We start from the raw sequence: 13889 nt of genomic DNA, 5'->3' as shown, positions 1-13889 counted from the left end.
GCTTCCAGCGAGAGCGTTCTGGATCGAGTACCCCCCTGCTTGTTCAGGTAGTACATTGTGGTGGTATTGTCCGTCTGTACTAGAATGGTACTCGTCGTTATCGCAGGTAGGAACGCTTTGAGGGCTAGGTGGACCGCCCTGAGCTCCAGCATGTTGATGTGGTACAACTGTTCGCTGCTGGACCACCGTCCTTGAGTTTGCAGAGTCCCAAAATGCGCACCCCATCCCTGAAGGGATGCGTCGGTGATTAAGGTCTGAGTTGGGGGCTCTTGATGGAAAAGAATCCCCACTTGCAGATTCCTTGGCTTCAGCCACCACTTGATTGACTGTTTGGCTGCAGAGGAGAGGCAAACCTTTTCTTCCCACAGAGAGTTCCTTTGATCCCATTTGTCCTCGAGATCTTGCTGGAGAGGACGCATCCTTAGCCTGGCATTGGGCACTAGGAAGATGCAGGATGCCATGGCCCCTAGCAGAGATGAGATTTGCCTTGCCGACGACAGATTGCTGGTCATAATCTGTCTGCCTTTTAGCATAATGGATGACTGTCTTTCCTCCGAAGGAAACACTTTTCCTACTACGGAGTCTATAGTTGCACCCAGGTAGTGTATTCTCTGCGTTGGTGAAAAATTGGACTTTTTGACATTCACTCTGAGACCCAACCTGCGACATAAGTTCAGGCATAGCGACAGCTGTGTCCGCACATTCTGTGGCGATGAGCCCTTTATTAGCCAGTCGTCTAGGTAGGGATAGACGAAGACTCCTGCGCGCCTCAGAGCAGCCGCTACTACTGCCACGCATTTTGTGAATACTCGAGGAGCTGACTTCAGGCCAAATGGGAGGACTTTGAACTGATAGTGAGCGTTGCCTACCACAAACCTGAGAAATTTTCGATGATTCCTTAGGATGGGAATATGGAAATATGCATCCTGAAGGTCCAGTGAACACATCCAATCGCCCATCCGGAGAAGAGGATATATTTGGTGGAGCGCCAGCATGCGAAATTTTTCCTTTCTTATGTGCTTGTTCAGTATCCGTAGGTCTAAAATGGGTCTGAACTCCGCCTTCACACTCCTCTTTTGGATGAGAAAATATCTGGAGTAAACTCCCTTTCCTCTCTGGTTTATGGGCACTTTCTCTATTGCAGATTTGAGTAGTAGCGTCGCTACCTCCTCTCTGAGCTGCTTTAGATGCTGGGATGACTTGACAGGAGGAATCGATGGGGGGTGACTTTTGAAACGAAGCGAGTACCCATGACGCAGTATATTGAGTACCCACTTGTCCTTTGTGATTGTCTGCCACTCTGGAAGATGATGCGCAACACTTCCTCCCACCGGAGCGGTGGACAGCATCGGAGGAAGCGGTTTCTCATTGCTTCCCCGGTGCTTTGTTTCCAGCATTAGACTGCCTGTTGTTACCTCGTCCCCTGGATGGCTTGCGGGACTGGTATTGCTGTTTCTTTTGACCTTGCTGGTCCTGGTTCTTTTGCCAATGAGGGGTTTGAACCCTCTGTTGGTAATTGCGCCTGTCATTTCCCTTGCGGCGTCGAAACTCTTTCCTCTTTTCAAGCCCGACTGCTTTCATGGTCTCCAGCTCTGCTTTCATACGGGCCATTTCCTCGTCTGCATGGGACCCAAAAAGAGAACTACCGGAGAAAGGCAGATTTAAAATTCTTGCCTGCGCTTCCGGTTTCAGGGCCGTCAATCTAAGCCAGGATGATCTTCTGGCTGTGACTCCATGTGCATATTCATGCGCTGCCAGTGTTGCCCCATCCGCCGCTGCACTTATGATCTGGTTAGAGACTAGACTCCCCTCATGCAAAATCTCTTCAAAGTCCCGTCTGTCCTCTGATGGAACTTTTTCAACGAACCTCTGAAGAGAGTCCCATAGTGACCTATCATAGCGCCCCAGAAGAGCCGAGGCACTTGCCACCTTCAAGCTTGAGGATGCTGAGCCGCAAACTTTCCTCCCCCAGGAGTCTTGCGTTTTACTGTCCTTATCTGGTGGCACCGTTGAAGAGCCAGCTACTGCATGCGTCTTTCTGGCAGCGGCGGTGATGACAGAGTCCGGTGGAGGATCTGTTTTAAGGAATAGCGGATCCTCCGGAGCTGGACGGTACTTTTTTAGAATTCTCGCCGGCGCCGTTTTGGTGGTTGCTGGCGTGAGAAAGATATCCATTACCGGTTGTAGCAAACCGGGGACTAATGGCAACAACGGGCGTGTCACTGTGCGCTCATGAAGAGTTTCAAAAATTATGGATGTGGTGGTCTCCTGAACCGGCATAGGGATACTTAATTTTGTAGCTCCTCTACACAACACTTCTTGAAATGTAGAAATGTCATCTACCGGAGATACCCGAGAGGGTGGCGTCTCCGAGAGTGTCGGTGAATAATCCCTTTTGGATGATCTGGAAGAAGGGGAGGTAGAAGGGGTCCTACGGCGCCTTCTCTCTGATCTGGTCGACTCTCTTCTGAGGGAGGCAGACCTGGATCGCCTTCTTGGTGCTCGAGAGTGACTTCGGGATTCTCTTTCTCGAGATCTTGGTCTGATCGGTGTCGCTGGGAATACCACGCCCCTTATTCTTGTTAGCGATGCCTTTATTGTGTCTGTCATAGCAGGGTCCTGAGGCATCTCCCTTACGGGACTTTGAGGCACAGCATTGTCCTCCTCCTGCGAACTTTCTCTTGCAGGAACTGGAGATTGATGTACAAGCTCTGGTGATGCTGACCTTGAACCTGAGCCCTCTGATCCTGAAGGCGAGATAGAAATGATACGCGGTGACTCCGGAGCTGTATATATCAGTCTATGAGGAGATTTTCGCCTTGAGACTGGTCGAATTGTGAGGCGAATATGTGAAACCTCCTGCGTACCCTCAACAGAGGGCTGCCTCGACGGTGATAAGCCTATCACCGGAGATCTTTGACTCGAATCTTCGAGGCTCCGAGCTTCCTGTCTCGACGTCGAGATTACCTTCGACGGAGGCATCATGTACCTCACCAAAGCTTTGGAGACCTGTGAGGACGGAGGCACCTGCCTCAACGTCGACTCCGACGGAGGCCTCTGCCTCGACGTCGACTCCGACGGAGGCCTCTGCCTCGACGTCGACTCCGACGGAGGCTCCTGCCTCGACGTCGACTCCGACGGAGGCTCCTGCCTCGACGTCGGCCCTGACGGAGGCGTCTGCCTCGACGTCACTCCTGACGGAGACTTCTGTCTCGACGTCGAAAGCTCCGACGACGTCGAAAGCCTCCTCGCCGTCGAACGATGTTTCCTCGACGGCGATCTTGATCTTGACGGCGATCTTGGTCTCGACGTCGACTGTGGAGATCGTCTACGTTCTTCTCGCGACGTCGAACGATGTCTCGCCGACCTCGACGTCGAACGATGTCTTTCTTTCGACGACGAACGATATCTCTGTGCAGACGTCGATCGATCTTCTCTCGACGTCGACAGATGCTTCTTCGACGTTGAACTATGGCGCCGAGTCCTCGACGCCGAGCTTTTAGACGCCGTCGACGTCGAACGCATCCTCTTCGACGCTGAATATAAAGTCGACGTCGATTTTCTCTTTGCAGCATGACTTCCCCTTGACTCCTCACCTCTCAGCGACGATCCCGCCGCTGGAGTCTTCGACGCCGAGCCCGACGTCGATGGAGAGCAAACAGGGACCAACTGCTTCGACGTCGACCGTTCTGCTAGGCCATACAGCCTAATCCTCTCCCTCTCCTTTAAAGTCCTTTTGGAAAGGTCTTCACAATGACTACATGTTGCTGGAGAGTGAGAGTCCGGCAGACAGATGATACACACCTCATGTGTGTCTGACGCAGCCTTCTTTTTTCCACAAGATGGGCATGGAACAAATAAAGAAGGCATTTTTCTGACAAAATGGTTGAAAAATCAGTCAGAAAAACACAGGATACTGACTTCCTCACAGAAATTGTAAGAAGAAGTCCAAAAAAAATCTTAAAGTTGTTATAATTTTTGACTAAAGAGTCAAAAAAGAAGAGAGCTGAATTCCAGGGTCCTGACTGAAGGAGCCGGAAAGAACAACTGACCTAACTGTCACCCCTGAGGCATGATGGGATATGGAAGTCAGGGCTGCCTTAAAGGCACGGTGCCAGTTTTTACCTGTACAGGGCTTTTTAGTCTCTATGGTATTGTATTGCAATGCAGCCTGCAGGCTGGCAATGTGTTATACATCTGTGTTTTTCCACAGTTTGTTCTCTTTATTTTTTGCTTTCTCATGAGTGTTTACCTCATTAAAAAAAAAAAAAAAAAAAAAGAGATTTGGGTGTATTGTTATACCTTTATACATATATATAGATATATGTGTGTTATTGGATGTGTATATTTACATTGCCTAGCCTTTTATGGGAGCTGCATTTGCTTGGAAAAAATGATATATGTTTATACATATACAGAGCTGTATATATGTATGTTTTTTACATATATAATTTTATTATTTCCGGGGTCCCCGCACATGGGCGGGAATATTCAGTGCTTATGACTATTGATGAGGATCCCCTGGAAGAGAACTAACATTGATGGCAAACAGAACAGTCATCCCATGGCAGAGGTATGTGTCAGCTGGGGAGGGGTCTCTGGCCCTAAAAGGGTGGCAGTGTCTCCAACCTTGCCTGTGGACTGCTTACTGGGGAATGACTTAGAACTCTCAGCTTGGGCTGAAGTTGAACAAGACACCCATTCTAAAATGGTAGGCCTTTCACAAAAGGGTAGTGGGGTTGTGCCAGCCACAACCCCTGTCCAAGTAGATTTCCTCCCTGACAAGGTTGGAAGGGCAGTGGTAGCCACAGCCCAGGCAAAGACAGACTTCCCTGTAGAGACTGGCAGAGCTGTGACAGTCACAGCTCACACCCAAACTGAGTGCCTCCCTGAAAAGGTTGGCAAGGCTGTAATGGTCTCAGCCCATACTCAGACTGACATAGGTGTAGTGAAGCCTGAAACTATGGATCACTCCACACAAACAGAGAGTAGTGGGGAGGAAGAAAAGTCTCCCTCTCCCCAGACATTAGGAAAAGGTCAGCCTCCTCAGGGATCTGACCTCACCCCTTGGGAAGGAACTGCCCCAGAGGTAGCCAGGCCTGGCCTGGCAGAGCCTCTGATGTCAGTGGCCCCGTCCAAGGTGGGACCCAGTCTGGTGCAGGTAGCCTGCCTCTCTCTACCCTGCCTCAGTCAGCCCAGGGCTGCAGAGGTCAGGGAGGCCAGTGGACCCCACGAGGGCCCCTGTCCAAGAGAACCCCCCCATCAAAAGAATGAGGATTGCCTGGCTAGTAGCCCTAGCCAGGTGATGGGTAAAAACATTCCTGAGGGATCCCCTTTACAGGTAGTTAGGGACCTCCCCCAGAGGGATTCTGTTGGGCACAGGCAAACCTGGGACCTTAGGGCCCCAAACCTGACCTGTCCCTCCAGTAAGCCCACAAAAGGGACCCAGCCTCCAGCTTTAGGTAGCCAGAGGCTGACCCTGAGAGCACAGTGCAACTCAGTGAAAGAAAGAAAGGCATCCATGGTGGAGGATGATTGGAGGAAGCTGAGGCCTCACTTTGAGGACACTCACTTCAGTACTCCATCTCAACACCAGCCTTTTACTTTGCAAAGACACACCAAAGGTAGTGATTCCCTATGGTGGAGACCCTATGATACCTTTAGGGTGAGGGATTGCTTAGTGGACCATGAGACAGGGGGTAACCATGCCAGTGCTGGTTCTTCCTTATATGGCCACTTAGGCAATAGAGGCTTACCTTGCCAAGGCCAGCCTTATCGCCTTTCGTTTGGGGGGGGGGGTTGTGTAGGAAGGTGGATATCTGACTATGGTTACCCCCAACTTTTTGCCTAGTGTCTAGCTGGTTTTTCGACTTAGTTGGCCTGAGATCCTGCCATTCAGGGTCTCAGGCTGTCTGCTCTCTCTTTAAAATGGACTCCATGTACCCTAGGTACATAACCAATTGGTAAGGATCACCTTATTGGACCCTGTACAGTGTACCCTAGGTACCCAGGGCATAGGTGTACCCTAGGCCTCCCAGGGGCTGCAGCATGTATTATGCCACCCCTGGTCTGGCCTTCCAATCAGACACAACTGGCTGATCACTCAGCTGGGGCAAGGTCGTGTAATCACCCCTTGCTTAGATATAGTATGCCTATATCTACCCTTATATATAGACACATGTGTACCTATCAGTCACTCCTATGGCAGGCCTTAACAATCCTGGAGGCAGAGTGCTTGGTAACATGTGAGATGGTGCTCTAGCATGAGCTGAGCCTGTCTGCAGCTTTCGGAACCATGTCCTTATAGCAGTTCTATGATATAGCCTACCATATACTCTTAAAGTGCCTTATAATCTTAAACGGTTATGGTAACTATGGTTTGGCTTTATCAAAACATGACGTGTAAGGTGTCCAACACTTTGGAATAATACCCCCATACCATTTCTGGTGATGAGGATATTATTCCTCCCTTCTAGAGGGAGAGACATGTTAAAATCCTACTTTGCTGTTTAACTCTAACCAAAGCCTCAGCATCACAAAATGGATGCTGCTGCCACAGACACGAGTCTGACCCCCTGCTGCTGGGAGTGATCCTGGCAAGGCAGGCTTGGACAATAGGTTTCCTGCTTGGGGAGGTGCTAGCACCTCCCCAGACAGACTTTAGTGTATTGGGGCAGGGTGGGCTGAAAGGAATGAGACATGCCTGGGGCACACAAGGTGTTCCTTGCATAGTCCAGTTCAAACCGGCGCTGGGGCACTCCAGCCCCAGCTCTGGCGCGAAACTGGACAAAGGGAAGTGGGTGTAACCACCCCCTCCCAGGTCCCACCCATAAGGCGTGACCTAGCAGGTATCCCAGCCCCCCAGATTAGTATAAGAGTGGGAGTTGGGCCTCAAGAGATTAGATTATCCTGAACCTGCAACTTGAACAGAAACTCTGGACCTTCGACTTTCGACGAAAGAAGAAGACTGAAGAATCTCCCTTGTAGCCAAGGAGTGGCTACCCTGTGCAAACAGGCACCATCAAGAGACTACCCTTTGCTTTGCCCACGTTCTACGAGGAACCGACTGCAGAGCCTGACCAGAGCCTTGACTTCCAGACTTCTCCGACCCTGATCCACATCCACAGCAAAGCTGAGATCCGTGGAGGCGACGAGCGACGTGGGACCGGCTACCTGGAAAAAGTGGCTAGTAACTTAAAGCGCAGCTTCTGAGGTACCCTCGAAGTTGTGCACCGGGGATTGAGAAGCCCCAACCCCAAGCACCATCTGCACCGAAGATCAGCCCCCCACACTCCACGAGTCCTGCGTGGGGCCCTTCAGCATTTTCCTGCTTGCCGCGTCTGTCCGGTTGCTTGCCCGCTGGCTAGTGGCCTTTGTGACGACGCACCCTGAAATCTTCTGCGCTGGTTTGGCTCCTCCAGACTGGCTCCCGCTTCTCTGCAAAGAAGAAGCACCCCAGACCTTCCTGGTCTGCACCAGAAGCAAGTCCTTCGTTCTTCGTGGGTTCCGCTTGCCAAGGCTTGGTGAGTCCTAGTCCAACTTCGACGCCGCCGACAGCAAGAGCCTTCGTGGGACAGCTCGCCTCCTGGTCCTGGTCGTCCTCGACGCTTCCTGGTCCTCCTGGCTGCAGCGACAAGCTTCACCTTCACCTGCAATCTTCACGACATCGCCTGGTTCCTTCCTGGTTCCACGTGGTCACTGGCTAGTGACCTTGACTCTGTCCCTTCTGCTTGCAGGTTTCTTCTCTTCTTGATCCCAGCCTTGGGATCCACCGGACACTCTTCACTGACTGCCTGTCAGCATCTTTCTTCAGGCATCCATAGGAGTCGACGACGAAAACGACGCATGTTCACCCCTATGCACCCGCAGCCTGTGGGCTAGGTAACTTGGGTACTCCGGTGCTCATCAGGATAGTGACTATCCTAGTGTCTAGTTTTCAAGTCTCAACTTCCTAGCTACTCCGGAAGTGTCCTAAATCTACCGTTTTCTAAACTGTACTATTGCTATTGACTTTTACGCATTACGCGTGAGTGTTTCCACTCTGCACACGAATCCCGTGGGCCTCCCACTTCTTAACTAACGCTAGTGTAGTGTAGCCCCAGCGATTCCCTAGGCCTAGGCCTATTCTATTTCCGTGACAGTGGTTCTTATACCACTTACTTAGTATATGGTTTGCGTGGCCCCTAGGGCCTAACTGTATTACTTACCTGTGTGACTTAATGTATGCTTAAATAAGACTGTGTTGTACTTACCTCTAATCTCATAAAGAGTGCTGAGGGTTTGACTAGAATAAATACACTTTATTTTATATATATATCTGTTGTGGTGTCCTTTCATTTGGTATTCAAGGGATTATATATGGTATCACAGCTGGCTTCACATGCCATTCAGAGTTTAGCCTAAGACTGCTCTTGTCCATGCTACCACTAGGATAGCTGGTCTATAAGGTTGACTTTACAACCAATCACCATAAGGGTATTTGGACTGATATAAGGTGTACACTAGAACTAGTGACATCATACAAGGCCAACTTCTCACATTGGTGAGCAGCGGTTGGGATCTGAGCTTGCTGTTGTAATACCATTGTAATCTTGAGATACTAAATTGAAAGATCACACAGATATTGTCTAGGTACATATAACATAGATTATAATACTTAAGTCCTACTGGACTTAGTAGTTGTAGGTTGAAGGGAGTAACACACCCTGACTACAACTACTAGAGAGGTTTAGTGGAAACAACTAGTGTAGGTAGGTGCACACACCACACCCTCACTAGATCATGTCTCTGAGAGGAGATCAAGTAGATGCTCTCTCAGGAGGATCAGGTCTGCAAAAGACCCCCTCTAGATATGATACCTTAACATTCCAGGAGATGAGACACTTGTGTACCTCCAGAGGAATAAAACAGGGTGCAAACCCTACCCTCCTTCAGTTAAGACAACTCCTAGAGGAGTATGATACTCTTAGGGCATCTCAGGCAGGTACCCTAGGTACAGAGGAGGGTCTACCCACCACAGAGGAGTCAGATGGGACTTCAGATGAAGAGGTAGACAGCCAGGGCCAAGTAGGAAGACTTAGCCAGGCTAACCTAAGCTTACATGGGAGTTTGCATGGGGTCCCCCCATACAGACCCCCAAGTAGGCTTACACAGAGAAGCAGGAGGGACAGATCCCCTTCAAGGGAATCCATCCACTCCCATGTCTCTAACATCTCTAATACTTCCTCTCACAGGGGAATGACTTCCCCTGAGAGAAAGGAGCATGAAGCCAGAATGAGGGAAGCTAATCTGAGGATTCAGAGGGAAGAACTTGCCCTTGCCAAGGAGAAGCTTGCTCTGGCTAGAGAGCAAAAATTGTGTGGGTCAGAACCCACTGGTGGCAGCAACATTCCTAGAGATAGGGATAGGTCTTATGACCATAGAAACGTAAGCAAGATAGTCCCCCCATATCAGAATGGGGATGACATCCACAAGTGGATGACTGCTTTGGAGAGGGCCTGCAAAGTACAGCAGGTACCCCAGAGTCAGTGGGCAGCTATCTTGTGGCTCTCCTTTTCTGACAAAGGTAGAGACAAGCTCCTCACAGTCAGTGATGAGGATGCAAACAATTACAAAGTCCTGAAGAGTGCTCTGATAGATGGGTTTGGCTTAACCACTGAGCAATATAGGTTGTTGTTCAGAGACACCCAGAAGACACAGACACATGACTGGTCTGATTTTGTGGATTGTGCCACTAAGGCTTTGGAAGGTTGGTTAAATGGCAGCAAGGTGCAGGACTATACAGGATTGTACAACTTGATTATGAGGGAGCAGATCCTTAGTAATTGTCAGAACCAGCTTCTCCATCAACACCTGGTAGACTCAGATTTGACCTCTCCCCAAGAATTGGGAAAGAGGGCAGATAAATGGGTCAGGACCAGGATTAGGCCTAAAAATCAGGGTGGTGACCAAAAGAAAGATACCACCAAGCCTCAAGAGAAGGGTGGGGATAAAGCAAAAGAGAAATCTTCCTCAGGGCCCCAAAACTCCACACAGGGTGGTGGGTCCCAAGCTCCCTCCTCTACCATAGTTAAAAAGCCTTACTGCCATGAGTGTAAAACTCCTGGGCATTGGAAAACTGACAGCAGTTGCACAAGGGCTAAAAACAAAACTGTTCCTCCAACTACTCCTGTCACACCACCTATTACTGTCAGCAGTAATCCCCCAGGTGGTGGGAGTGCCCCCAAAAATTTGGTTGGGTTGTCTTGGGGAACACAGGGGGATCCTGGCTTAGCCAATTCCCCTACAGCAGCTACTCTTGTCTGTGATGGTGGCATGGGGTTTGCCAACTTCACTGCCTGTCCCAACACTTTGGGTAGGTACAGACAGGAACCCTACATCAATGGTAGAAAAGCTGAGGCCTACAGAGACACTGGAGCTAGCATCACTATGGTGGCCCATAGGCTAGTTCCCTCTGAGCAGCTTTTGCCTGGTTTCTCATACCAGGTAACTAACATTGATGGCAAACAGAACAGTCATCCCATGGCAGAGGTATGTGTCAGCTGGGGAGGGGTCTCTGGCCCTAAAAGGGTGGCAGTGTCTCCAACCTTGCCTGTGGACTGCTTACTGGGGAATGACTTAGAACTCTCAGCTTGGGCTGAAGTTGAACAAGACACCCATTCTAAAATGGTAGGCCTTTCACAAAAGGGTAGTGGGGTTGTGCCAGCCACAACCCCTGTCCAAGTAGATTTCCTCCCTGACAAGGTTGGAAGGGCAGTGGTAGCCACAGCCCAGGCAAAGACAGACTTCCCTGTAGAGACTGGCAGAGCTGTGACAGTCACAGCTCACACCCAAACTGAGTGCCTCCCTGAAAAGGTTGGCAAGGCTGTAATGGTCTCAGCCCATACTCAGACTGACATAGGTGTAGTGAAGCCTGAAACTATGGATCACTCCACACAAACAGAGAGTAGTGGGGAGGAAGAAAAGTCTCCCTCTCCCCAGACATTAGGAAAAGGTCAGCCTCCTCAGGGATCTGACCTCACCCCTTGGGAAGGAACTGCCCCAGAGGTAGCCAGGCCTGGCCTGGCAGAGCCTCTGATGTCAGTGGCCCCGTCCAAGGTGGGACCCAGTCTGGTGCAGGTAGCCTGCCTCTCTCTACCCTGCCTCAGTCAGCCCAGGGCTGCAGAGGTCAGGGAGGCCAGTGGACCCCACGAGGGCCCCTGTCCAAGAGAACCCCCCCATCAAAAGAATGAGGATTGCCTGGCTAGTAGCCCTAGCCAGGTGATGGGTAAAAACATTCCTGAGGGATCCCCTTTACAGGTAGTTAGGGACCTCCCCCAGAGGGATTCTGTTGGGCACAGGCAAACCTGGGACCTTAGGGCCCCAAACCTGACCTGTCCCTCCAGTAAGCCCACAAAAGGGACCCAGCCTCCAGCTTTAGGTAGCCAGAGGCTGACCCTGAGAGCACAGTGCAACTCAGTGAAAGAAAGAAAGGCATCCATGGTGGAGGATGATTGGAGGAAGCTGAGGCCTCACTTTGAGGACACTCACTTCAGTACTCCATCTCAACACCAGCCTTTTACTTTGCAAAGACACACCAAAGGTAGTGATTCCCTATGGTGGAGACCCTATGATACCTTTAGGGTGAGGGATTGCTTAGTGGACCATGAGACAGGGGGTAACCATGCCAGTGCTGGTTCTTCCTTATATGGCCACTTAGGCAATAGAGGCTTACCTTGCCAAGGCCAGCCTTATCGCCTTTCGTTTGGGGGGGGGGTTGTGTAGGAAGGTGGATATCTGACTATGGTTACCCCCAACTTTTTGCCTAGTGTCTAGCTGGTTTTTCGACTTAGTTGGCCTGAGATCCTGCCATTCAGGGTCTCAGGCTGTCTGCTCTCTCTTTAAAATGGACTCCATGTACCCTAGGTACATAACCAATTGGTAAGGATCACCTTATTGGACCCTGTACAGTGTACCCTAGGTACCCAGGGCATAGGTGTACCCTAGGCCTCCCAGGGGCTGCAGCATGTATTATGCCACCCCTGGTCTGGCCTTCCAATCAGACACAACTGGCTGATCACTCAGCTGGGGCAAGGTCGTGTAATCACCCCTTGCTTAGATATAGTATGCCTATATCTACCCTTATATATAGACACATGTGTACCTATCAGTCACTCCTATGGCAGGCCTTAACAATCCTGGAGGCAGAGTGCTTGGTAACATGTGAGATGGTGCTCTAGCATGAGCTGAGCCTGTCTGCAGCTTTCGGAACCATGTCCTTATAGCTGTTCTATGATATAGCCTACCATATACTCTTAAAGTGCCTTATAATCTTAAACGGTTATGGTAACTATGGTTTGGCTTTATCAAAACATGACGTGTAAGGTGTCCAACACTTTGGAATAATACCCCCATACCATTTCTGGTGATGAGGATATTATTCCTCCCTTCTAGAGGGAGAGACATGTTAAAATCCTACTTTGCTGTTTAACTCTAACCAAAGCCTCAGCATCACAAAATGGATGCTGCTGCCACAGACACGAGTCTGACCCCCTGCTGCTGGGAGTGATCCTGGCAAGGCAGGCTTGGACAATAGGTTTCCTGCTTGGGGAGGTGCTAGCACCTCCCCAGACAGACTTTAGTGTATTGGGGCAGGGTGGGCTGAAAGGAATGAGACATGCCTGGGGCACACAAGGTGTTCCTTGCATAGTCCAGTTCAAACCGGCGCTGGGGCACTCCAGCCCCAGCTCTGGCGCGAAACTGGACAAAGGGAAGTGGGTGTAACCACCCCCTCCCAGGTCCCACCCATAAGGCGTGACCTAGCAGGTATCCCAGCCCCCCAGATTAGTATAAGAGTGGGAGTTGGGCCTCAAGAGATTAGATTATCCTGAACCTGCAACTTGAACAGAAACTCTGGACCTTCGACTTTCGACGAAAGAAGAAGACTGAAGAATCTCCCTTGTAGCCAAGGAGTGGCTACCCTGTGCAAACAGGCACCATCAAGAGACTACCCTTTGCTTTGCCCACGTTCTACGAGGAACCGACTGCAGAGCCTGACCAGAGCCTTGACTTCCAGACTTCTCCGACCCTGATCCACATCCACAGCAAAGCTGAGATCCGTGGAGGCGACGAGCGACGTGGGACCGGCTACCTGGAAAAAGTGGCTAGTAACTTAAAGCGCAGCTTCTGAGGTACCCTCGAAGTTGTGCACCGGGGATTGAGAAGCCCCAACCCCAAGCACCATCTGCACCGAAGATCAGCCCCCCACACTCCACGAGTCCTGCGTGGGGCCCTTCAGCATTTTCCTGCTTGCCGCGTCTGTCCGGTTGCTTGCCCGCTGGCTAGTGGCCTTTGTGACGACGCACCCTGAAATCTTCTGCGCTGGTTTGGCTCCTCCAGACTGGCTCCCGCTTCTCTGCAAAGAAGAAGCACCCCAGACCTTCCTGGTCTGCACCAGAAGCAAGTCCTTCGTTCTTCGTGGGTTCCGCTTGCCAAGGCTTGGTGAGTCCTAGTCCAACTTCGACGCCGCCGACAGCAAGAGCCTTCGTGGGACAGCTCGCCTCCTGGTCCTGGTCGTCCTCGACGCTTCCTGGTCCTCCTGGCTGCAGCGACAAGCTTCACCTTCACCTGCAATCTTCACGACATCGCCTGGTTCCTTCCTGGTTCCACGTGGTCACTGGCTAGTGACCTTGACTCTGTCCCTTCTGCTTGCAGGTTTCTTCTCTTCTTGATCCCAGCCTTGGGATCCACCGGACACTCTTCACTGACTGCCTGTCAGCATCTTTCTTCAGGCATCCATAGGAGTCGACGACGAAAACGACGCATCTTCACCCCTATGCACCCGCAGCCTGTGGGCTAGGTAACTTGGGTACTCCGGTGCTCATCAGGATAGTGACTATCCTAGTGTCTAG

At 50.8% G+C, this 13889-nt stretch overlaps 1 protein-coding gene across 2 annotated transcripts in view; it reads right to left on the bottom strand.

The window, feature by feature from the left end:
* Positions 1–13889, bottom strand: part of VPS13D (vacuolar protein sorting 13 homolog D) — a 2738381-nt gene that overhangs the window by 466108 nt on the left and 2258384 nt on the right. The gene's annotated exons all lie outside the window — the stretch shown is intronic.

This window comes from Triturus cristatus, chromosome 1_2 (assembly GCF_964204655.1).
Source record: "Triturus cristatus chromosome 1_2, aTriCri1.1, whole genome shotgun sequence".
In the NCBI taxonomy this organism is placed as follows: Eukaryota; Metazoa; Chordata; class Amphibia; order Caudata; family Salamandridae; genus Triturus; species Triturus cristatus.
The sequence above is the reverse complement of the archived record's forward strand: the minus strand, read 5'-3'. Positions and strand labels throughout refer to the sequence as shown.